This window comes from Musa acuminata, unplaced genomic scaffold (genome assembly GCF_036884655.1).
Source record: "Musa acuminata AAA Group cultivar baxijiao unplaced genomic scaffold, Cavendish_Baxijiao_AAA HiC_scaffold_1139, whole genome shotgun sequence".
NCBI classification, from domain to species: Eukaryota; Viridiplantae; Streptophyta; class Magnoliopsida; order Zingiberales; family Musaceae; genus Musa; species Musa acuminata.
Genome location: NW_027021351.1, coordinates 2,406,564 through 2,433,547, shown reverse-complemented (window position 1 = coordinate 2,433,547; position 26,984 = coordinate 2,406,564). Strand labels below are relative to the sequence as shown.

The 26,984-nt window shown below is 39.1% G+C and overlaps 1 protein-coding gene and 2 long non-coding RNA genes across 5 annotated transcripts in view; 1 reads left to right on the top strand and 2 right to left on the bottom strand.

Moving 5' to 3' along the window:
• LOC135671447 (cell division cycle 20.2, cofactor of APC complex-like) overlaps positions 1-26,984 on the top strand; it is a 73,017-nt gene that overhangs the window by 10,035 nt on the left and 35,998 nt on the right. The window lies entirely within an intron of this gene.
• On the bottom strand, positions 1,213-1,979 carry LOC135671471 (uncharacterized). Its single transcript, XR_010512756.1, has 2 exons — positions 1,822-1,979; positions 1,213-1,699 (listed from the first exon to the last, which is right to left on the bottom strand). It is a non-coding gene; the product is annotated as an uncharacterized LOC135671471 (long non-coding RNA).
• LOC135671472 (uncharacterized) lies at positions 21,009-21,797 on the bottom strand. The gene is made up of 2 exons (XR_010512757.1): positions 21,445-21,797; positions 21,009-21,324 (listed from the first exon to the last, which is right to left on the bottom strand). It is a non-coding gene; the product is annotated as an uncharacterized LOC135671472 (long non-coding RNA).

Genomic DNA, 26,984 nt, shown 5'->3' with positions numbered 1-26,984 from the left:
AAAAGTTAAGTTCTAGATTTTTTGGATAAATTAAGGTCGTTAAGAGGATTGATTCTACTTGCCACCATTCTTGTGCATATCTATGATGTATGTTATGCATCGATGTTATATATATATATATATATATATATATATATATATATATATAACATCGATCCCTCCCATATCATTAAGTATGAGCTAATTGTGATGAATAAATATTTATCTTATGTGGAAGAGCTACTCGGATCATTGATAAAAAGGAAAATATCTTGAGTAATAGGATCATTCATCTTATCAAAATGATTTGAAAATACTATTCTATTGATGAAACTACTTGAGAGCTAGAGGAAGAAACGAAAAAGGTTTACCATGAGAATTAGAGATTTTTCTGTTAGAGATTTTCTGTATAATATATTATCATGAGAATTAATGGAGATTCTTTAGGGGCAACAAAAGTGGTTAGATATTTAAAAGAAAACATAGCCTACCATTCGTCTCTCGAAGTATTCTTAGGAAAATAGATAGCCAAATTAAGATTATTGACTTTAAGATTGGTCAAAGATTCAGACAACTTTAGGATCTGAATAATAGAGTCACATAAAAACATAGGAGGATGTCATCCACATAGAGAGAAGATAACATAATTTATATATAGTGATCAGATTCCTCTCACAAGCTTGATTTAAAAGCATGGAAAGATGTTGTGAAACAATGACAAAATGTACGGAGAAAGGGGATCCTCTTGTCTAAAATCATGTCTTCCCTTAAAGAAATTAGAGGGCTTACCATTCAGCAAGCAAGCAAACAAAAGAAGAAGAGGAAATACAAGAATAAATCCAGCATATGGACTTATATGGAAATTTGTCTAGTTTAAGCATGGTAAAGATAATCTCTCAAGAAAGTTTATCATAAGCTTTCTTCAAATCAATTTTCATATGGATGTAATCATTCTTACTTCTAGAGCAATGCATAGAATATATAATCTCTTGAGTCATAAGAATATTATTATGAATACTATAATTGGTCATAAAATTAGAATATTTTTTAGAAATGAGATTATTAAGAAAAAGGTTAATCCGATTAGCTAAAACTTTGGCTAGAATTCTATAATTCACATTACAAAGATATATGGATCGATAGTCCTTGATATTAAGAGGAGTAAGACATTTAGGGTTAAAAAGGATAAAGGTCTTAGCTCAATCATCATCAAGTTCAGAATATAAGTAGAAGTGGTCAACATCAGAGTCCAATATAATTTATAAATTCAACAGTATATCCATCAGGTCTAGAGCTTTTACCATTGCTAAGGGATTTTAAGGTAACAACAATTTCAACCATGGAAAAAGTTTAGGAGAGAAGTGATATATATATATATATATATATATATATATATATATATATATATATATATATATATATATATATATATATATATATATATATATATATATATATATATATATATATATATATATATATATATATATATATATATTGTACGTATCTGCCTCCTGTATATATTTTGCGTCGTCAAAGGAACTACTCCTCCATGCTGCCGAAGTAGCCTATCATGGGGTCGAAGGCGGACGGCAGTAAACATAGTTCCTGCATCCCCTCGTATAGGGTCCTCCGGGGCGCGCGGGCTGACTGCTAGGGCGCAGGGCACCGTATGTAATCTGCGCTTTCGCTTCCTTCACAGGGGTCGTCTCCCCTCTCGCTACACCAGTTCAAACAATGCACAAAAGACATGCATAGGATCATTAGAGCTCGATGTAGATCGAGAGTAGATAGTTCTCAGAGGCGTAAACAAGCTTTAACTCACGGCATGCAGGAGCTGACCTGTGACGAGGAAGACGACGATGACGAGTGTGAGGAGGAGAGAAGCACGACTCCTGACGACTGTCCTCATCTTATCGTCTTCGGTGGTGCTCTTATGATCGATTCAGAGGCGTGAGAGGGCTGGCTTTTATAGAGAAGGAAGGGGATGTGATATTTGGGACTTGCGTCACAGCGTTAACGTCATGATGGTGTCTCTTCTTCCCATCCAACGCCGGTGATGGGCTGAAAGAATGGGAGGATCAGAAGGAAGATTGAGTTATCTCGTTGAATTTGTGGACGAGACGCATTTTTGATGAGAGGGTGGAAGAACAAGCATGGATGTGTAAAACAGCGAAACTACAACCGAGTGTAATTAAAATAGAATGTTTCTGGACGAGCACTTTAAGTAACATTAATTCAAGAGATAAAACTTATAACATAATTATAAGTCAATCATAATTACTAATAACTGCAAGTATCACGAACAACAGATGCTTTAACTAATAAGAACATGAGCATTTCTGACGTACAAAATGACCACTTATAGAGAGTCTTGTTTCATAGTTTCTTACACTAAGATAAAACCTAAATTAAACATGAGACAAGTTATAACAAATTACCCGACAAGCACATTAAAGTATCGGCAAGAGATATAAATCATAATTACTATAACCATTTGATAAGGGACAATTTGATCGGTCGGCCATTGATATGGCCTGTAAGTTCGCAAGGAATTATCCGTGGCCCTTTCAGAGCGCTTTGGTCGATGGGCTCTTTCAGAGGATGGACTTATGAGCCATTGGTTCCTCATACTCCTCCTCAACCAATGTGGAATTAAATGACCTTATCAATGCTCGCTCCGGTAGGGAAGTCCAGGTGCACGACTTATGATAAGGGACCATTTGGTCGATTGATCATTGGTGCGGCCCATAAGAAATTGTCCACTTTGGATGATAACGTACCCACAAATTTTTTTCTTTTCAAAGCATATGTAAGCTTTAAAAAGCACTTTTAAAAGTAAGGGAGACTTGACGGACTTATGAGCCCTTGGTTCCAATGCTCCTTAACCAATATGGAAGTAAATAACCTTATTATCACGAGACTTGAGAAATTAATGAATGATTTATCCTTTATAGTTTTTTAAAACTTTACTAAGTCCCCCTTCTTGTTCAGAAAACACTTTAAACTAAGCAAAAAAAAAAACACTGTAAAAACTAAACCCGGTTTGCATTGCAAAGTAATGCAACGAAGACAATTGTTTTACTGTTTTTGCTGATCCATTTACCAGAAATCATCAGCCTCCTACTCTCAGAGCTGTCTCTCCAGGGATGGTTGGCTTCTGGCATAGAGCTTATAGGTTGTCTTTCAGTGGATTTCATCATGCATTGTTCTCGGAAGATCCATGATACGCCCATAACCATGACGACGAAGACAAAAAGATCGATTAACTCAATATATTTATTAAAAAATAAATTTGTTACTTCAAAGATTTAAAGTCCAGAAAAAAGGTCAAGCCCTCTGCTCTTAGTTCTATCCAACAAAACCTATATCTATTTTTTCTTGCAAAATTAGATACATGCATACCAAGCTGTATTCAGTGAATTACTCCAGCAACTGCATAGCATCTCTAGTGACATTAAGTAATTAATGTTTGTGAACTGCTGCACAGAGATCTACAAATGTCTTCTCCTTCAATGAAAACCTCATTTGCCAACAACCCACCTTAGGTGACGCTGATCTACACCAACACCTCTTCCTCCCTGATCATTGTCATTGTTGCAAACTTCTAGTTGCTCTCACATTTTGGTACATATTTTCTATATGTCCTCATCATCTACCTCTGATGCTCCAATTATTGTATCCGTAGGGAACCACAATACTTTTCCATATACAGGCCTTATCATCATCAAGTTCAGAATATAAGTTGAAGTGGTTAACATCATAGTCCAATATAATTTATAAATTCAATAGTATATCCATCAGGTCCGGTCCAGAGTTTTTACCATTGTTGAGGGATTTTAAGCTAACAATAATTTCAACCAAGGAAAAAGTTTGGGAGAGAAGATCAGAATCATAAAAGAGTAGGGTGAGAAAAAAGTAGCATGTAGGGTGGTGGTTATCGATGGGACTACGTTGATGACGATCGATGGCCGATGTGATTGCTCCTTTGGGTGGTGGTGCTGTTACGATGGTTGAGAGAAAAGTGATGGGGAGGAGGGAAAGAATAGATTAGGTAGTGCCTATCATCCTTAAGAATTCTCTTCTCACTTAGGTGTCTAATCTAAGATTTTTTATGGCTACATACACTCAATTCTTCATTCATTTATTCATTAACTTCAAAATATGGAGGGTTTATAATGCATTTATAAGAATAGATATTCCTTGGATGAGTGTCACATGTTCTCTTCTAGAAGACAGGAATTACTGAAGAAGCTATCTTCGCATTGACATATTTTCTCCCTATTTATATTTATACAAGTTAAGAGAGAGGATTTTTCTCAACGGAGTAAAGAGATTTTCTTATACAGTTAGGAAAATCTTATCTGCTATCATGCCCCCGCAAGATGGTACTCCTATCAAGGATACCAATCTTGGATCGATGTAATGCAAAAAGTTTATAAGCGAGATACTTTGTGAGTGAGTCAGCTAATTGATCAGCCATATGTATATGAGAAAAACGAAGTTGACGGCGGACAACTTGATCCTACATAAAGTGAAAGTCGATAGTGTTTATGATCTTATTTGCATTTTGAGTGACGTAGGAAACTTCAATCAGAGAGAGACAATTAAAATAAGAAGAATCATGTTTGGTCGAAGTGGAACATATTAGAAGATTATACGTCAAGCCGGAGGATCGATCGACATATTAATAGAAGACTTCAGGCCATGGGTTTGGGCATCGGGCTAAGAAGAGTGGAAATTATGTTAAGGAAATCAAAGTTGCGGAGGTCAACTAGCCGATTAGGCAATAGGCCGCAAGAGAGGATGATGCGCCAAAGAATTAGACAAAGCGTCGATGAACTAATGACATGCCGAACAACATTTGATTCAAGCTTTGTAATAATTGTCTAAATCGAAGAAGTTTTTAGGTGTAATTGGGTTGGAATTGGGCCAATTCAATTAGGGTCCAATTGGGCCAAAGTTTGGACTGTGTTGTGCCAAGTGAAAGGCCCAAACAGTGATCCAAACTGGTGGAACCATTAGTGGCACAATCTCCGAGATAGTGTCAGGCAGTGGTATTGCTAGTCTGGGCAGTGGTACCGCCCAGATATAGTCTCCTAGGCAGTAGTACCACCTAGTGTCAATGCTGTAGGTGGTAGTACCACCTAGGCGGTGGTACCGCCCAACATAGGTGGTGGTACCGTCAATACCCCGAAAATCGAGGATGAGACACTTATAGGCTCCAAGTTTGAATCCACTTAAAGCCTATAAATACCTCTCTCATCTCTGGTTAATATATGCAAGCACAGAGAACTTAAAAGTGAGAAAACGTTGTAGCAATCACTTGAGAAATCCCCTCCTCTAGTCCTAAAGTTTAGAATTCTGTTTAGGGAGGAGTGAGTGCTTGTAAAAAGTTATCTCCTAAACCTGTGAAACGGAGAAGAGGGGTGTAAAAGGGTAATTGATCTTCGTTTGTTGAAAAAAGATCGTTAGTGGATGCTGATGGACTCGACGGAAGAGGAATCGGCGGAGTGGATGTAGGTCACGATGACTGAACCACTATAAAAATCTGGTTTACATTTATTTCTTACTATTTATCTTTATTGCAAACAGAATTCTTACTTTTACTACGCTTCTGCATGCTTTCAAGTTAAGCATTTCCGATATCGATTTTTATCGAAATTTTTGTTTTCAAAATCGACGTTTTTAACTACTATACTAATTCAAAATCGACATAAGTTTGCTAATCTCTCATCTTCACAATATTAAAAGAAAATTAACTAGTTTTTGAGATATAGAGAATATATTGATATCACTGGAACAATTTATAGAGCTAATAATAAGATATAAATTTTAAAAATTATTTTAATATTGATATGGTTCGACACTCCTTATCTATATCATAAAAAGAATCATATAAAAATCGAGAGTAAATTTTAAGCCTTTTTTAGTTACATGGGATAAACTCATGCCCCTTGTATATTCTCTCACATAAGTCATTAAAAATTTCTTCCACTCTCTTTAGATCTATTAAGAAAATCTTAGGTATACTTCAAATTTTATTTTTTCTTTCCATACCGACCTCCTGTTAAATTATGAGATGCATGAGATAATTATAGAAAACAAAACTTCAATATCAAAGATTTTTTCATGTACTTAGTTTCCTATCCTACTGGTAATTCTAGTTCTCCAAACGACTTAAAGAATTCAAAAATACTTACAAATCCTACCTCTCCAACAAAATGAGAGCCGTGAAACTCAATGTCTTAAAAGGTGGAAGAAGAAGAAGAACAAGAGTAGCATGTTAGCCAAGTAATGATTAGAGGAGTATCAAGAATCATCCTTGATGATGGGGATATAAATAGGAATAACTTTTGTATAGGAACAAATACTAGAAGACCAAAATACGCAGCGGAATAAAATGGAAACACAATCAAACAGAACACCAAGATATACGTGGAAACCCCCTTCAATGTGAAGGGTAAAAACCACGGGGCAAACTAGAGATAATCCACTATGAGAATAATGAATGTACAAATCTCAATCTCTTGCCCAAAACCCTAGCAACAACCACAAGAGAATAACTGGGATACAAGGATCACGTCACTGCCCACAATATCTAAAACCTCCCAAGTAATCACTGCAAGAGCCTACTGTAGATTTGATCTAACCTGAGATGAGAACACTGCTAGATGATTGAGAACAGTCTCTCTGCGTTGTCCTTGTCTTCTTCCCTTTCTTTCTCTTCCTTTTCTGCCTTGTTCTCTTTCTTCTCTTTGGAATCTCGTGGCTCCCAAGATCTACCTCGTTGCTGCCTTTTTATAGCTTTAATCTGCCTCTAAAACGCAGCCATCACACCCCCCTAATCTTAATTAGGGTTAGGTTAAGAGGGGGTGTGGGCTGTGGGCTGATAAAGCCCACATGGGCTGAATATGGGCCATCAGCCCAACAACCTCCCCCTTCAGCCCATAAGGGAGGCTGTCCCATGACTCCTCAATGTGAAGCCATGTCGACCAACTGTCGGCATATCTCCTGTCTTTCTTTTGGTAAGGCCTTCGTCAACATGTCTGCTCCGTTGTCATCTGTATGAATTTTCTGAAGCTGCAACTGCTTCTCTTCAAATACATTTCGAATCCAGTGGTATCTGACATCTATATGCTTTGACTTGGAATGAAACATTGGGTTCTTACACAAATGGATGGCACTCTGGCTGTCACAATGCACCACATAATTTTCCTGTTTCAGTCCCAATTCTTGTAAGAATTCTTTCATCCATAACATTTCTTTGCATACCTCTGTAGCAGCAATATATTCTGCTTATGTGGTGGAGAGAGCAATACACCTTTGTAACCTGGATTGCCATGACACAGCTCCCCCTGCAAAAGTAAGTACATAACCTGAAGTAGACTTCCTCGTATCTATATCTCTTGCCATATCTGCATCTGTGTAACCTGTTAACACAGGTGGTCCACCTCCAAAGCTTAAACAAACCTTAGAGCTCCCTTTGAGATATCTAAAAATCCACTTCACTACTGCCCAGTGCTCTTTGCCTGGATTTGCAAGAAATCTACTAGTAACACCCACTGCATATGCGATGTCTGGCCTCGTACATACCATTGCATACATTAAACTTCCAACTGCTGAAGCATAAGGAACCTTTTGCATTTTCTCCTTCTCCTCATCACTTGATGGACTCTGTTCTGAGCACAACTTGAAGTGACCTGCAAGAGGAGAACCAACTGGCTTAGCATTGCTCATACTAAATCTTTCCAATACCTTCTCGATGTATTTCTCCTGTGACAACCAAATCTTCTTATTTTTCCTGTCACGGGAAATCTGCATGCCTAGTATTTGCTTTGCTGGCCCCATGTCCTTCATTGCAAAAGACTCACTCAGTTCCTTCTTCAACCTGTCAATTTTAGACATATCTTTCCCAAGAATAAGCATGTCATCAACATAAAGTAAGAGAATAATAAAATCCTCACCAAACCATTTGATGTACACACAATGATCTGAAGCCATTCTTTTGTATCCATTTTCTGTCATAAATGAATCAAACTTTCTGTACCACTGTCTTGGAGCTTGCTTTAGCCCATACAAGCTCTTCTTCAACTTGCAGACAAAATTATCTTTACCTTTGACTTTGAAGCCTTCTAGTTGCTCCATATAAATTTCCTCCTCCAAATCACCATGAAGGAAAGCTGTCTTTATATCTAACTGCTCAACCTCCAAGTCCTGGCTAGCAGCAATACCAAGAGCAACACGAATAGAAGACATTTTAACAACAGGAGAAAATATCTCTTCAAAGTCAATACCTTTCTTTTGACCAAAGCCTTTCACAACCAATCTAGCTTTGTACTTTGGTTGAGAACAATATTCTTGAGTCTTCAACCTAAAAACCCACTTGTTCTTCAAGGCCTTCATTTCATTTGGTAGCAGCACCAAATCATAAGTGTGGTTCTTCTGAAGAGCATCCATCTCTTCCTGCATAGCAACTAATCACTTCTCTTTCTGCTCACTCTCAATTGCTTCTTGGTAACTCTCTGGTTCACCTGCATCAATAAGCATCACATACTCATCTGTAGAGTATCTTCTGGAAGGTTGACGTTGTCTAGAAGATCTTCTCAACTGAGGTTCTGCGGGAACTTGCTCTCCTACTTCTTCTTGCTCAACATGTCCTGTAGGTAAATGAACATCAGGATTTTCCTGCACATCTCCCCCATCACCCTGATATACTAGAGGAATAACTGGGTCACAATCTGCTAATCCTTCTGCAGAAGTCTTGGCTGGTGCCTTCTTCTTCAAATCTTCAAAGGTTTGATCCTCAAAGAAGACCACATCTCTGCTCCCGAACACCTTCTGCTTTTCTGGATCCCAAAGCCTGTAACCAAATTGATCATGTGAGTAACCAAGAAAAATACATTCTTTAGACTTACCATCCAGCTTGGACCTCTCATTGTCTGGAATATGTGCAAATGCGCGACAACCAAACACTCTCAAATGCCTGTAGGAAACATCTTTCCCTGACCATACATGCTCTGCAACATCACCATCTAGGGCTGTACATGGTGATAAGTTGATCACATCAACTGCAATCCTCAAAGCCTCATCCCAAAACCTTTTGGGTAGCTTGGCCTTGTTGAATCTCGTATTTTGATGATGAAACTCCTTGAGATATGTTTATGATTTAATCTGTGTTTTGAGTGACGCAGGGTGCTTCGATCAGGATGAGACAATTAAAGCAGGAACATCATGTTGTGCCGGAGGAACATGTCAGAAGATTGGACGTCGGGCCGGTGGATCGGTCGACGTATCGACAGAAGGCTTCGGGTCGTGGACTCGGGCATCGGGCCAAGAAGAGCGGGTATTGTGCCAAGGATATCGGAGTTGCGGAGTCAACTGGCCGATTGGGCAATAGGCTGCAGGAAAGGATGATGCGCCGAAGAATCGGACGAAGCGTCGAGGGACCAATGACATGCCGGACAACTTGGTTAATTGCTTAGGATTAATTGTCTCGATCGAAGTTTTTGTTTTTGTGTGTGCAGGATTAACTACGATGAAAGTTAGACAAGCAGCGGGAGTTGCGCCGGAGTCAAGTTCATGATCACATTGGGAGCTCGAGAGTTCGACGGAAGTTCGGACGGTCGTCAGAGGTTCTACGAGAACAGATCCGAGAAGTCCAGAAGCTTGCCAAGCGAAGCTCGTCGGAACTTGCCAAGTGGATCGTCGCAAAGTCCAGGAGTTTGCCGGAAGTCCGCAGGAGCATCACCGAGGGTTCATCGGATGATCGACGGAAGTTCGCCGGAAACTCGCCGGAAGAAGCGATTGACGCACCGAAGCAAAGCTGCAGAAATTGTCTTAGATCTAATCGTAGTTAGCACGTTGATTAAGTTGGAAAATAGGAGATGATCCCATTAACTTAATCTTGGGCCAATTGGGCCCGAATTCGGACTGGTTTGGGCCAAGTTAGGAGCCCAACCAGTGATCTGGAATAGTTCCAGGAGGTGCAACCGCCTAGGCCAGGAGGTGGCACCGCCTGGGCTAAGCCTCCCAGCGAGACTGGGCGGTGCAACCTCTCCAGCCGGGAGGTGGCACCGCCTGAACTCAGTCTTCGAGCAAGACTGGGCGGTGCAACCTCCCTGACAGAGAGGTGGCACCGCCTGAGCTCAGTCTTCGAGCAAGACTGGGCGGTGCAACCTCCCTGGCAGAGAGGTGGCATCGCCTGAGCTCGGTCTTCGAGCTCTGCCAGGCGGTGCAACCTCTCCAGTCAGGAGGTGCAACCGCCTGATCCCGGAATTCCGGGATTTGATCGTTTTGAGCTCCGAATTTGAATTGGGTTGGGGCCTATAAATACCCCACCCATTCAGCACTGAGACAGCAAGAACTAAAGCCGAAATCTTGATCTTTTCAATGGTTCTTAGAGCTCAAAACTGCTAGTTTTCCTCCTCCTTCTGTTCTTCAAGTTTGAGTTGTAAAGAGAGGAGAGAAAACATTTGTAAGGGTTGTCTTCTAAGCCCGTCAAAAGGAGTGAATCTGTAAGAGGGTAGTTGGCCTTCGCCTATTGAAGGAAGGCTCCTAGTTGACGTCGGTGACCTCGCCGGTGGAGGAAGCCAAAAGTGGAGTAGGTCAAGACTGACCGAACCACTCTAAATCTCTGGTTTGCGTTTATTTTGAGCACTTTATCATTACTGCAAACCTCCTACATAGCTACTGCTCTCTGCGCTTTTACGAACGAGTTTCTGTGCAGTTTACGTTTACGTCTTGAGTCCATTTATAACTGCAAACTGTCTTCTGCGCTTTTACGAACGAGTTTCTGTGCAGTTTACGTTTACGTCTTGATTCCATTTATAACTGCAAACTGTCATCTGCACTTAGACGCCAACTGCGTTTAGACGCAACCTGCGTTTAGACGTAAACTGCGTTTAGACGTAAACTGTGTTTAGACGCAAACTGCGTTTAGACGTAAACTGCGCTTAGACGCAAACTGCGCTTAGACGCCAACTGCGTTTAGACGCAAACTGCGTTTAGACGTAAACTGCGCCTAGACGCAAACTGTGTTTAGACGCAAACTGCGCTTAGACGCAAACAGTGTTTAGAGGCAAACTGTGCTTAGACGCAAACTGCGCTTAGACGCAATCTGCGCCTAGATGCAAACTGCGCTTAGACGCAATCTGCATTTAGACGCAAAACTACATTTAGACGCAAACTGCGCAAACTGCACTTAGATACAAACTGTGAATCGGCTTTTGCATCATAATAGTTTTTATCGAACAAACACAGCTTTCGTTTTTAATCGCTGTAAGATTTCCGCTGCACTAATTCACCCCCCCCCCCCCCTCTCTTAGTGCTCTCGATCCTAACAATTGGTATCAGAGCGGGGTATTTCTCATTTCGGATTTACACCCGAGAGAAATGGCTCTTCAAGAGGGCTTTTCGATCTTTCGTCCACCGTTCTTTAACGGATTGGACTACACTTATTGGAAATCTCGAATGAGAGTTTTCTTGATTTCTCTAAATCTGGATTTATGGAATATCGTTGAAAACGGTTTTCAACTTCCCTCTAAACCGATGAACGAATGGTCGGATTTAGAAAAGAAGTATTTTTCTTTAAACGCAAAGGCTATGAATGCCTTATTTTGCGCTTTGGACAAAAATGAGTTCAATCGGGTTTCTTTGTGCGAAACGGCTTTCGATATTTGGCGTGCTCTTGAAATCATGCACGAGGGAACTAGTAGAGTCAAAGACTCGAAAGTTAATATTTTACTGCATGATTTCGAGCTTTTTCATATGAAACCAAGCGAAACCGTTGTTGACATGTACACCCGTTTTGCGGATGTCGTCAATGGTTTAAAATCACTTGGTAAAAGCTTTTCGGATTTTGAACTCGTTAACAAAGTTTTGCGCTCACTTTCTAAAACGTGGGATTCAAAAGTAACTGCTATTCAAGAATCGAAAAACTTGAACCAATTTTCACTTGAAGAACTAATTGGTTCATTGATCACATATGAAATGACGTGCAATGCACGTGAAGAACTTGAGAACCACCTTCCAAAGAACAGGAAGGATTTGGGACATAGAACATTTGAAGACCACTCGAGCATAAGCTCAAGTGATGGTGAACTTAAACTACAAATGAAACAAAAATTAAAAAGTAAAAAGAATGGAACTACTTGCTTTGAACGCAAGAAGAAGAATAAAAATTGGGATGAATCGAGCTCCTCCGAAGACGAGGAGAAAATCAACAAAGGCGAGGTGGCAAACTACGCCTTTACGCCTTTCGACGCTGAGGTAATCAAAATGCCTTTAATTTACTTCGAAATTACATGATGCTTTTCATGATGCATTTTTCTTTTTCTTTAAATTTTCTTGAAAATTATATTTTTAATAATTTAATAATGAAAATGCAAAAATATGATCATGCTTGTAATTTTGAAAATGATAATGAAAACTGCATGTCTTATGTTAATGCAAGATAGAAATCTAATGATTGTACACCTTGTGAGATTAATCTTATTTATGTGCTTGAAAAGCAAGAATGTATATTTTGATGATTTTCATATTGCTTTTCAATGACGATACATGGCTTTTGATATTTTTCATTGTCCTTGATTGTTAGAGATGATGTATGGTTTTGACATAAGAATAAAGATTTGAGCATGCTATTATAAAGTCAATCATATAAATTAAAGCTAAAGAAGTTTTAGGCATTTATAAGAATCATTCAAAATTAAGTTCAATGAAACCTTGCTTAATGTTGCAATGAAAATATTAAAGTTTTGATACTATGATTTGACGATTTTATGCATGAGATTTTAAAGTTATACATGATGATTTTTGTGATTGATGGTTTTATGATGAAATTTATTTTACGATCCTAAACGTTGATGCATGTTTTCATTTGACATAAATGAAAAGGCATGCTAACATGAAATCGATCACTTAAGATGAAACACTTAAAAAAGGGGAGAAATATATGAATTGATGCTATAAACACTATGCTATGATTATCCCATGCTTGCATCATCAAGAGATATATGAATTGATGCTATGATTGCCAAATTTGCATTATGCCATGTTTGCATCATGCGTTAAGATATCAAGAACTTGTATCGTAATTTTACGCATTGATATCTTACCATATGATGAAATGCTACAATTGATGAACACTTGAAATGTAATCCTCTATCTTATTGATCTTTCAATAAATCTATGCTTGTCATACATGAATTTATTGAATGTAATTTTGAGAATGATTTCAGATTTGTCAAATGCTTGATTCGTATTTACGACATAAGATACACTTTAAATATGAAACATGCTTCAATCATGTTAAATGCTTCAATCATTTTCTATCTCTAGAGTTCTCTATTTTGATGAAATACAAGTGATAAATTCATTTATAATATCTTGTAAATCACTTGAATTATGAATGAGTTTTTTATGATGTGTTAAAAGAATCACTTAAAAAGAAAATGCTTTTCCCATCTTATCGAGATTAATGATTTCATGATATTGTGTGAATCTCGAAATTGATTTTGATGAAATAGTAATAACGTTATTCATGTTATGAATCTCAAAAATGATAATATGCTTCATGTGATAATATGAATACATGAAACACTTATGATATGATTTTTATACAATTCCGTGTATTCATAAAATATTTATCTCATCATCCAATAACTCTTCTTGATATTTCTTATGAGATGAAATGAAATAATACATGAAATACAAATGAGGAGTTAATGATCATGCATAATAAGGATGTAATGAATTCTGACATTTAGATACCATCGTTTAAATATCTATGATCATGTTGCCAAAATGATATATCATGAATGCTTGAATATCATGTTTGATATGCTCATGATGATGATTGATTTTTCGGTATCAAAAAAAAAAAAAAAAGAAATGTAATGATAATGAATTTGTGCATTGAAACTATAATGATGCACAAATAAGAATGATTACTTACCTTTGTCATGATTTAGAAATTGATGTAAAGGGTTTTTCCCTTCTTTTTGACAATGACAATGGGGGAGATAGATTGCTAGCACAATTCAAGAAAAAGGCAAAAATTATAAAGGAGAAGAAATTGCTATCTTGAACTTCACCGATAATTGCTAGCTTGAAATGTCAAGAAAATGTAAAAACTTGTTTATTTTCTTGCACATCTAAAGAGAAGATGCAAATGTAACACTTGCCAAATTGTTTGCTTGCCTCATGTAAAACATCATCTCTTGCTAGTTTGGCATTTTGCTAGCTTGCACTTTGCAAAGAAAGCAAAAATGACACTTCTCAAAAGAGAAGAAAGAGCTTGTTATCTTGAACATCACAAGCTTGCCAAACAAAAAAATTACAAAAGTGCTATCTTGCCTATCTCAAGAGGCAAAAATGCTAACTTGCACATCTAGCAAAACTTGACAAATTTGCATATCTCAAGAAGCAAGAGTTGCTTTCTTGAACATCTCTAAATTGCTAGCTTGCATGTTCTAAAAGTGCTATCTTGTATGCTGTAAAACTTGCATATCTAAAACTTGATAGCCTGAATATTCTAAGCATGATGTAACATTTGCTAAATTTTCTGGCTTCAAAACTGCATGATGATAAAACTTGATAATATGTTTTTCATGCAATGAGTTGAACCAATATCACAAACACTTGATTGTGATACTTCTCCTTTTTGTTGATGACAAAGGGGGAGAAGTATGTTGATGACATGACATGTGATGCATAAGTTTATGCATATGTTCATGTTGACATGTTGCAAGTATTCATGATGAATATTGTAATGACTTGAATTCAGTTTGAATTCAAGGTTCTATCAATATGGCATATTGATAGGGGGAGTTTGTTTAAACTCTGGGAGTTAAGGTTAACTCCTAACTCCGTCATCAAGTAGTTGTCATCATCAAAAAGGGGGAGATTGTTGAATCTCGTATTTTGATGATGAAACTCCTTGAGATATGTTTATGATTTAATCTACGTTTTGAGTGACGCAGGGTGCTTCGATCAGGATGAGACAATTAAAGCAGGAACATCATGTTGTGCCGGAGGAACATGTCAGAAGATTGGACGTCGGGCCGGTGGATCGGTCGACGTATCGACAGAAGGCTTCGGGTCGTGGACTCGGGTATCGGGCCAAGAAGAGCGGGTATTGTGCCAAGGATATCGGAGTTGCGGAGTCAACTGGCCGATTGGGCAATAGGCTGCAGGAAAGGACGATGCGCCGAAGAATCGGACGAAGCGTCGAGGGACCAATGACATGCCGGACAACTTGGTTAATTGCTTAGGATTAATTGTCTCGATCGAAGTTTATATTTTTGTGTGTGCAGGATTAACTACGATGAAAGTTAGACAAGCAGCGGGAGTTGCGCCGGAGTCAAGTTCATGATCACATTGGGAGTTCGAGAGTTCGACGGAAGTTCGGACGGTCGTCAGAGGTTCTGCGAGAACAGATCCGAGAAGTCCAGAAGCTTGCCAAGCGAAGCTCGTCGGAACTTGCCAAGTGGATCGTCACAAAGTCCAGGAGTTTGCCGGAAGTCCGCAGGAGCATCACCGAGGGTTCATCGGATGATCGACGGAAGTTCGCCGGAAACTCGCCGGAAGAAGCGATTGACGCACCGAAGCAAAGCTGCAGAAATTGTCTTAGATCTAATCGTAGTTAGCACGTTGATTAAGTTGGAAAATGGGAGATGATCCCATTAACTTAATCTTGGGCCAATTGGGCCCGAATTCGGACTGGTTTGGGCCAAGTTTGGAGCCCAACCAGTGATCTGGAATAGTGCCAAGAGGTGCAACCGCCTAGGCCAGGAGGTGGCACCGCCTGGGCTAAGCCTCCCAGCGAGACTGGGCGGTGCAACCTCTCCAGCCGGGAGGTGGCACCGCCTGAACTCAGTCTTCGAGCAAGACTGGGCGGTGCAACCTCCCTGACAGAGAGGTGGCACCGCCTGAGCTCAGTCTTCGAGCAAGACTGGGCGGTGCAACCTCCCTGGCAGAGAGGTGGCACCGCCTGAGCTCGGTCTTCGAGCTCTGCCAGGCGGTGCAACCTCTCCAGTCAGGAGGTGCAACCGCCTGATCCCGGAATTCCGGGATTTGATCGTTTTGAGCTCCAAATTTGAATTGGGTTGGGGCCTATAAATACCCCACCCATTCAGCACTGAGACAGCAAGAACTAAAGCCGAAATCTTGATCTTTTCAGTGGTTCTTAGAGCTCAAAACTGCTAGTTTTCCTCCTTCTGTTCTTCAAGTTTGAGTTGTAAAGAGAGGAGAGAAAACATTTGTAAGGGTTGTCTTCTGAGCCCGTCAAAAGGAGTGAATCTGTAAGAGGGTAGTTGGCCTTCGCCTATTGAAGGAAGGCTCCTAGTTGACGTCGGTGACCTCGCCGGTGGAGGAAGCCAAAAGTGGAGTAGGTCAAGACTGACCGAACCACTCTAAATCTCTGGTTTGCGTTTATTTTGAGCACTTTATCATTACTGCAAACCTCCTACATAGCTACTGCTCTCTGCGCTTTTACGAACGAGTTTCTGTGCAGTTTACGTTTACGTCTTGATTCCATTTATAACTGCAAACTGTCTTCTGCGCTTTTACGAACGAGTTTCTGTGCAGTTTACATTTACGTCTTGATTCCATTTATAACTGCAAACTGTCATCTGCACTTAGACGCCAACTGCGTTTAGACACAACCTGCGTTTAGACGTAAACTGCGTTTAGATGTAAACTGTGTTTAGACGCAAACTGCGTTTAGACGTAAACTGCGCTTAGACGCAAACTGCGCTTAGACGCCAACTGCGTTTAGACGCAAACTGCGTTTAGACGTAAACTGCGCCTAGACGCAAACTGTGTTTAGACGCAAACTGCGCTTAGACGCAAACTGTGTTTAGACGCAAACTGTGCTTAGACGCAAACTGCGCTTAGACGCAATCTGCGCTTAGACGCAAACTGCGCCTAGATGCAAACTGCGCTTAGACGCAATCTGCATTTATACGCAAAACTACATTTAGACGCAAACTGCGCAAACTGCACTTAGATACAAACTGTGAATCGGCTTTTGCATCATAATAGTTTTTATCGAACAAACACAGCTTTCGTTTTTAATCGCTGTAAGATTTCCGCTGCACTAATTCACCCCCCCCTCTTAGTGCTCTCGATCCTAACAGGCCTGTGAAAGCATACATCTGATCTTTTCCATGATGGTGCGGTTCATCCTCTCTGCAATTGCATTATGCTGAGGTGTACCAGGAACTGTCATCTCATGTTGGATTCCATGTGACCTGTAATAGTCATTAAACAATCCTGTATACTCACCACCATTATCTGATCTTATGCATTTCAATTTCCTTTTTGTCTCCTGTTCAACCCTGGCATGAAACTCTTTGAAGACATTAATAACCTGATCTTTGGTCTTCAAAGCATAAGCTCAAACTTTCCTGGAAAAATCATCTATAAAAGTGACAAAATAAAGTGCACCACTTATACCAACAACATCAACAGATCCACCAGGAGTTTTTGTCCTCAAAGGACCACATACATCTGTATAAACACGGTCTAAGGCATGCATTTTTCTAGACAAAGCAGCACTAGCAAATGAAACTCTATGTTGTTTACCAGCCAAACAATCAATACAAGGGTTCAAATGTATACCTCTGAGATCTGGTAATACCTCTCTCTTGGAAAGAGCTTGCAGCCCCTTCTCGCTCATGTGTCCCAATCGCCTATGCCACAACTCCATACTGAAGTCTTTCTCTGTAGCATTTAACTGCTCACCATAAGCTTTAGCCTGCAACCTGTACAAAGTATGACATTTCTTTCCACTAGCTATAACAAGAGAACCCTTACTGAGCTTCCATTGCCCTCTGTGAAATCTGCTTTCATACTCTTCATCATCTAGTCTTCCAACTGAAATTAAATTCAGCCTCAAGTCAACCACATGCCTCACATCCTTAAGTACCAACTTGCAGCCAAGGTTGGTCTTTAAATGGATATCACCCATGCCAATGATGTCTGCTGTGCCATAGTTGCCCATCTTGACAACACCAAAGTTTCCAGACCTGTATGTAGCAAAAAACTCTCTCCGAGGTGTAGCATGATAAGAAGCACCTGTGTCAATCACCCACTCAAGATCCTAACACACACAAGAAAAAATATCATCAGAAGGAGACAAAATCAAATAATCACCACCCTGCACTGTAGCTGTAGTATTATCCTTTGACTCTGTAGACTCCACTTCTTTTCCCTTTTTCTTGTTCTTCTTAGGTTGCTTACATTGGTTCTTGTAATGTCCTTTCTCACTACAGTTATAGCAAACAATATCTTTTCTTGATCTTGACTTGCTCCTACCCATACGTGAACTGCTTCTAGACTTTGACCTTCCTCTGTTCTCTGAGATAAGTGCCTGTGAATCATTCTGAGATGTTGCTGAACTCTTTCTTCTCAACTCCTCATTCAACAAACTGCTTGTTACTTGACTCATAGTGACAATACCATCTGGTGCAGAATTACTGAGGGAAACCACCAGTGTCTCCCAACTTTCTGGTAATGAACTGAGAAGTAACAATGCCTGCAACTCATCATCAAGAGACATTTTCATAGAGAATAACTGGTTAGTAATACTCTGCATTTTATTCAAATGCTCAGCAATAGAAGCACCCTCTCTATATTTTAGGTTCACAAGTTTTCTGATCAAAAAAGCTTTGTTGCCAACTGTTTTTCTTTCATAGAGACTTTCCAATTTTTTCCAAAGAGAATATGCAGAAATTTCAGTAGAAACATGGTGAAAGACACTATCATCAAGCCACTGTCTAATAAACCCAATTGTTTTTCGATCTAACCTCTTCCACTCATCATCTGTCATAGTTGTAGGTTTTGCACTATCCCCTTGCAAAGGTCCATACAAATCTTTGCAATACAAGAGATCTTCCATTCTTGGTTTCCATATCATCCAATTATTTCCATTCAAACTAATCATGCGAGAAATATTACTGGTCTCCATGTTCAAATACAAAAAATTAAATCACCAAAACCCTGCTCTGATACCAGTTGATGGGGATATAAACATGAATAACCTTTGTATAGGAACAAATACTAGAAGACCAAAATACGCAGCGGAATAAAATGGAAACACAATCAAACAGAACACCAAGATATACGTGGAAAACCCCTTCAATGTGAAGGGTAAAAACCACGGGGCAAACTAGAGATAATCCACTATGAGAATAATGAATGTACAAATCTCAATCTCTTGCCCAAAACCCTAGCAACAACCATAAGAGAATAACTGGGATACAAGGATCACGTCACTGCCCACAATATCTAAAACCTCCCAAGTAATCACAGCAAGAGCCTACTGTAGATTTGATCTAACCTGAGATGAGAACACTGCTAGATGATTGAGAACAGTCTCTCTGCGTTGTCCTTGTCTTCTTCCCTTTCTTTCTCTTCCTTTTCTGCCTTGTTCTCCTTCTTCTCTTTGGAATCTCGTGGCTCCCAAGATCTGCCTCGTTGCAGCCTTTTTATAGCTTTAATCTGCCTCTAAAACGCAGCCACCACACCCCCCTAATCTTAATTAGGGTTAGGTTAAGAGGGGGTGTGGGCTGTGGGCTGATAAAGCCCACATGGGCTGAATATGGGCCATCAGCCCAACACTTGAAGCAGATGCAGAATTGATCATGAACATTAATTACTTAATATCACTAGAGATAATATGCAGTAGTAATGATCAGGAGGAGTATCAAGAATCATCATTAAAGCATTTGTTGCAGTAATTCACCGAATATAGCTTGGTGTGTACATATACAGAAAGGGTAATAAGCACGCCAACTGATTGGCTAATTGGATAAGAAACAACAGATCGTCGTTTTTGTTGGAAAGAACAATGAACTATGAAGATCAGGGATGTGTTATTTTAGATCTTTGAAATAATAAATTTATTTTTCTAAAAAATATATTAAGTTGATCACTCTTTTTGTCCTGATCATGATGGTAATGAATGTATCATGGATCTTCCAGTCAAGAACAATGCATGATGATATCCATCAGAAGACAACCTATGAGCTCGTGATAGAAGTCGACCATCTTGGGAGAGAGGCTCTAAAATAGAAGTCGACTATTTATGAGGGTCATTTATGTAAACATACCATTAATTAATAGTTAATAATGTCAAAGAGTAATCTTTTTTTTTAATTATCAGGGCAAAATGCAAAGAAAAATTATCTTCTCAATTTTCTTTTTCTGACGGCAACTGACTAATTATGTGGAGCTTCAGTACAACTTCAAACTATAATATTCTTTGCTCTATATATGATACAAAAGATAATTTAATTAATGTTTCGTGTAACAACAACATGTTAACTGTGAATACTTGTCAAGTACAATATAAATGAAAACATAATCACAGCCATCAAGTCTACAGCAATAATAATAAATTTTATCATCATTCATCTCTTATAAAAAAATGTTTAGTTAAATTATGTGCATATAATTATAATTAGCACCAAGGATTTTAATTTCGAATGGTATGGGTGGTACATGTTGGTTCATCAGTAGATCGGTATACAAACCGTCCGCTACCGGGTGGTAGCATCGATTATGACTGTTTTCGTTCCTAAATCAATCAGTGAAGGAGAAGAAAGAGGTTAATGACAGAGAAGAAAGAAGAGGGAGAAGAAAAAAGAAAACTTAGAGATCCAATGCAGCGATGAAGCCTCAATGACGTTGTAGGGAGAAGCGATTTCTCCTTGCTAACAGAAGAAACCGAGTGAAGCTATGCTTTTTTTTTTTCTTTTTTCATGCAGGGAAACCAAGGCGATGTTGCCTTTCCCCTTTTTTTTCGCGGTGAGGAGAACTCCTCCTCAATATATATATATATATATATATATATATATATATATATATATATATATATATATATATATATATATATATATATGAGAAGAAATTACAAAACCTTGGTTTCTTCTCAAGTAACAATAATACATGTACACTTCTCATGTTATGAGGCAAACTGATGGAGGCAAAATCCGTAAATAAATATAAATAAAATCCGTAAATAAATATAAATATATTTATATATTTATTTATATGACCTTTCACAACAGATCCTGCAAAGTATAAAAGCACAACAGGGTTCTGAAACACACGCACTACAAACATGCACAACCATCCATACAGACAGTCTTATTGTACGTATCTGCCTCCTGCATATATTTTGCGCGTCAAAGGAACTACACGTCCTCAATACTGCCGAAGTAGCCTATCAAGGGGTCGAAGGCGGCCTGCAGCGGTAGTACTGACCCGAGCATGCCCGCCCATGGGGAGCCACGGCACCGTACGCTTCCTTCACAGGGGTCGTCTCCCCTCTCGCTACTACCAGTTCAAACAATGCACAAAAGACATGCATAGGATCATTAGAGCTCGATGCAGATCGAGAGTAGATAGTTCTCAGAGGCGTAAACAAGCTTTAACTCACGGCATGCAGCAGCTGACCTGTGACGAGGAAGACGACGATGACGAGTGTGAGGAGGAGAGAAGCACGACTCTTGACGACTGTCCTCATCTTATCGTCTTCGGTGGTGCACATATGATCGATTCAGAGTCGTGAGAGGGTTGGCTTTATAGAGAAGGAAGGAGATGCGATATTTGGGACTTGCGTCACAGCGATAACGTCATGATGGTGTCTTCTTCCCATCCAACGCCGGTGATTGCTTCCGATGTCTATTATTGTCGTGTTCTTCGTGACATGATCTACGTGGACGAGATAAGCTGAAAGAATGGGAGGATCAGAAGGAAGATGCTACCGGTGCCACACCACCATGATTGAGGTATCTCGTTGAATTAGTGGATGATACGTATTTTTGTGTTGAGGGTGTGGAAGAACGTGCATGGATGTATAAAACAGAATACTAACGAGCACATTAAATAATATTGATTCGAGAGATAAAACTTATAACATAATTATAAGTCAATCATAATTACTAATAACTGCAAGTATCACGAACAACAGATGCTTTAACTAATAAGAACATGAGTATTGCTAACGTACAAAATGACCACTTCTCCATCACGTCAATAGAGAGTCTTGATTCATTCACTAAGCTAAAACCTAAATTAAACATGAGACAGCTTATAACAAATTACCCGACAAGCACATTAAAGTATCACCAAGAGATATAAATCATAATTACTATAACCACGAGACTTAAGAAATTAATGAATGATTTATCCTTTATAGTTTTTTAAAACTTTACTAAGTTCCCCTTCTTATTCAGAAAACACTTTAAACTAAGCAAAAAAATAAAAAAACACTGTACAAAACTAAATCATTCAACATATATGTCTTCTCAACGATCTTTAATCGAATATAAATTCACGAAAAAGCTAAGATAGGTTGAATATACTTGCATCTCTAACAATGTAGGTCTGTGGGATAGGAGGGGATGAAAACCCACAACACTGTAAACACAAGTGGAGAACATTTTCAAAGAATAAAACACACTAGGGAAACCACTTACCTCAAATATTGTCCTACCTACCTGAAAAGCATCACAATTTCTTTGAGGGAAGCCACCCTATCACAATTCAAGATCTGGGAGAAAAGAGGAGAGAGAGTTGTTTTGATAGGTCTTTTTGAAGAAAAAGATAGAAATAAAAGGGGAGTTAGAACCCTAAATAAGGTTTTGGATTCAAAACCACTCCTATGAATCCCTACCGATCACCCTTACTCAAGAATGTATATGACATTCATCTAAAGGTTTTAGATGAATACTTGTTGATAGTAGATAAGATTTTCCTAACTATATGAGGAAATCTTTTTATTATGTTAAGGGAAATCCTCTCTCTTAACCTGTATAAATAGGTAGAGAACATGTCAATGCAAAGATAGCTTCTTTAGTAATTCCTATCTTCTATCCTCTCTTAACATGGTATCAGAGCCTTTCTTGATTTCCTCCTCGGTAACATCAAGTTTTCTCTTCTTGCGCATCAGTCGATTATCTCGAAATTGATAGACGGACTTCAAGCCCATTTCCGACTGTTGTCGCTCATCTCCTTGAAGGTGGTCCCGAGCATATCGCCATGAAGGTCTACTTCTAACATCTCGAAGTGGACCATCTTCCCCGCCGGACTCGCTTACCCACCAGACTCCACCTCAACTACATCGTCATCGGGTCGAACTACAGCGACTCGTTCCGACGGCATTCTTTACTATCACCTTTCCTCTGTCCCTTCCTACAGAAGCAGAGCCAACGCCAAGAATCCTCTCTGCCTCGACGTAGCCCCGTGACCGCTTCCAAGCCAACGTACACCGTCGTAGCTCTGCGGTCACTTCCTGGCCTTCCGGATCTGCCTCTCTCGCCTTGGTACACTGAACTTAGCTCTTTTTTTACTTTAGTTGGCTTTATGAACTCCAAATATAATACCTCATTATTTCTATGACAACACCATAGAGGCACAATATATATTCTGATATATGTGGATAACATTATTGTCACAGGTAATAATTCCATAAAAAACCAAGCATTCATCAAATAATTAGCAGATCAATTCTTGTTTAAAGATCTAGGAACCTTGAACTACTTTTTGGGCGTATAAGCAATATATACATCTTCATATCTCTTTTTATCACAAAGAAAGTACATTTAAGATTTATTATCAAAGACAAATATGCAGGATGCAAATGTAGTTATAACTCCCCTCTCTGCTAATGGATCTCTCAAATTATCTAATGGAAGTCATGCTACGGAGCCCACTCAATATTGACAAGTCGTTGGCTCTTTACAGTACTTAGCTTTCACCTGTCCAGACATCTCATTTGCAATCAACAAATTATCACAGTTTATGCAAAAGTCGTCTACTATGCACTGGTTTACGATCAAATGAATCCTGCGATATCTTAAAGGGACCCTCAATCATGGTCTCTTTCTTCGTAAACACTCTCCACTTCATCTTCATGCCTTTGCCGATGCTGATTGGGCAGGCAACTTTGATGATAGAACATCCACATCAGGGTATATTATATTCTTTGGCGCTAATCCAATCAGTTGGAGTTCTAAGAAGCAAAAGACAGTCGCATGGTCTACAACTGAAGCTGAATACCATGTCATCGCCATTGTCACTACAAAACTCAATTGGGTCACAAATCTGCTCAAGGAACTCAACACCAATTCCACTCCTACAATCTATTGTGATAATGTCGAAGTTACCTATCTATGCGCTAATCAAGTGTTCTACTCTCACATGAAACATATTGCTATCGACTTCCACTTTGTGCGAGATCAAGTTATCCACCGTCAACTTCGTTTTTCTCATGTACATACGGTTGATCAATTAGCTGACTCAGTCATGAAGCCTTTTGCTCATAAACTTTTTGCATTGCATCGATCTAAGATTGGTATCCTTGATAAGAGCACCATCTTGCGGGGGCATGATAGCAGATAAGATTTTCCTAACTGTATGAGGAAATCTCTCACTCTGTTGAGGGAAATCCTCCCTCTTAACCTGTATAAATAGGGAGAGAACATGTCAATGCGAAGATAGCTTCTTTAGTAATTCCTGTCTTCTATCCTCTTTTAACATGGTATCCGAGCCTTTCTTGATTTCCTCCTCGGCAACATCAAGTCTTCTCTTCTCGCGCATCGGTCGACTATCTCGAAATCGATAAACGGACTTCAAGCCCATTTCTGATTACTATCGCTTATCTCCATGAAGGTGGTCCTGAGCATATCGCCGTGAAGGTCGGCTTCTAACATCTCGAAGTGGACCAGCTTCGCCGGTGGACCTGCTTCCCCGCCGGATTCCACCTCAAATGCATCATCATCGAGACGAACTACAATGACTCGTCCCGGCGGCATTCTTTACTATCGCCTTTCCTTTGTCCCTTCCTGCAGAAGCAAAGCCGATGCTAAGAACCCTCTCCGCCTTGACGCAGCCCTACGATTGCTTCCAGGCCAGCGTACATCGTCGCAGTTCTGCGGCCACTTCTCGACCTTCCGGATCTGTCTCTCCCACCTTGGTACACTGAACTTAGCTCTTTTTTTTACTTCAGTTGGCTTTATGAACTCCAAATATGATCTCATTATTTCTATGACAACACCATGGAGGCACAATATATATTCTGGTATATGTGGATGACATTATTGTCATAGGTAATAATTCCATAGAAATCTAAGCATTCATCAAATAATTGGCAGATCAATTATTGTTTAAAGATCTAGGAACCTTCAACTAATTTCTGGGCGTAGAAACAATATACACATCTTCATGTCTCTTTTTATTACAAAGAAAGTACATTCAAGATTTATTATCAAAGACAAACATGCAGGATGCAAATGCAGTTACAACTCCCCTCTCTGCTAGTGAATCTCTCAAATTATCTGATGGAAGTCATGCTACGGAACCCACTCAATATCGACAAGTCGTTGGCTCTTTATAGTACTTAGCTTTCACCTATCTAAACATCTCATTTGCAGTCAACAAATTATCACAGTTTATGCAAAGGTTGTTTACTATGCACTAGTCTGCGGTTAAACGAATTCTGCGATATCTTAAAGGGACCCTCAATCATGGTCTCTTTCTTCGTAAACACTCTCTACTTCATCTCCATGCCTTTGTCGATGCTGATTAAACATGCAACTTTGATGATAGAACATCCACATCAGGGTATATTATCTTCTTTGGTGCTAATCCAATCAGTTGGAATTCTAAGAAACAAAAGATAGTCGCACAGTCTATAACTGAAGCTGAATACCATATCATCGCTACTATCACTACAGAACTCAATTGAGTCATAAATCTGCTTAAGGAACTCAATATCAATTCCACTCCTACAATCTATTGTGATAATGTCGAAGCTACCTATCTATGCGCTAATCCAATGTTCCACTCCCGCATGAAACATATTGCTATCGACTTCTACTTTGTGCGAGATCAAGTTGTCCACCATCAACTTCAATTTTCTTATGTTCATACGGTTGATCAATTAGTTGACTCACTCACGAAGCCTCTTGCTCATAAACTTTTTGCATTGCATCGATTCAAGATTGGTATCCTTGATAGGAGCACCATCTTGCGGGGGCATGATACAAGATAAGATTTTCCTAACTGTATGAGGAAATCTCTCTACTCTGTTGAGGGAAATCCTCTCTCTTAACCTGTATAAATAGGGAGAGAACATGTCAATGCAAAGATAGCTTCTTCATTAATTCCTATCTTCTATCCTCTCTTAACATTTGTCTCCATCCTATACATCTTTAGTACACTCATACAACGATCATCTATTCTTATAAAAGCATTATAAACCCTCCACATTTTGAAGTTAATGAATAAATGAATGAAGAATTGAGTATATGTAGCCATAAAAAATCTTAGATGAGTAACCTAAGTGAAATGAGAATCCTTAAGGATGATAGGTACTACCCAATCTATTCTTTCCCTCCTCCCCATCACTCTTCTCCTTTATCTTCAATCATCGTAGCAGCATCATCACCCAAAGGAGCAATCACATCGATCATCGATCACCATCAACGTAGTCCCATCGATAACCACCACCCTACGTGCTACTGTTTTTCTCACACCATTTGCTTGACCACCATTTTACCATCCAAGGCTAAAAGCATTAAATCTTTTTCAGTTGTGTTAAGTGCTATGAGAGAAATATTTCGTTCCATGAATGCTTGAGAAATGTATTAACTTCGGGAGTAGAATTTATCTAACCTCTTGATTATATCTTATTTAAAACTAGCTCTTAGCATACTTTGATTTTTGCCCTTCCACCGAAAGTGAGTCTTCTAACCTCTATTGATTTTTTTTACCTAGTTATTTTAGTATTTTATATTTACTTATTTAGATTTATTAAATTATTTTTCAAACTAATTGAAAGTTAGTCAAGTCAATGATTGGGTAGATATGTTAGCATCTTTATTGCTATCACTTCTTTCCTAAGCTCTTTGACTTCATCACCATCACTCACCCCCTATATTAATAAAGGTATTGATTATAACATTAGCGGGTACTTACGATCTATCCTTGAT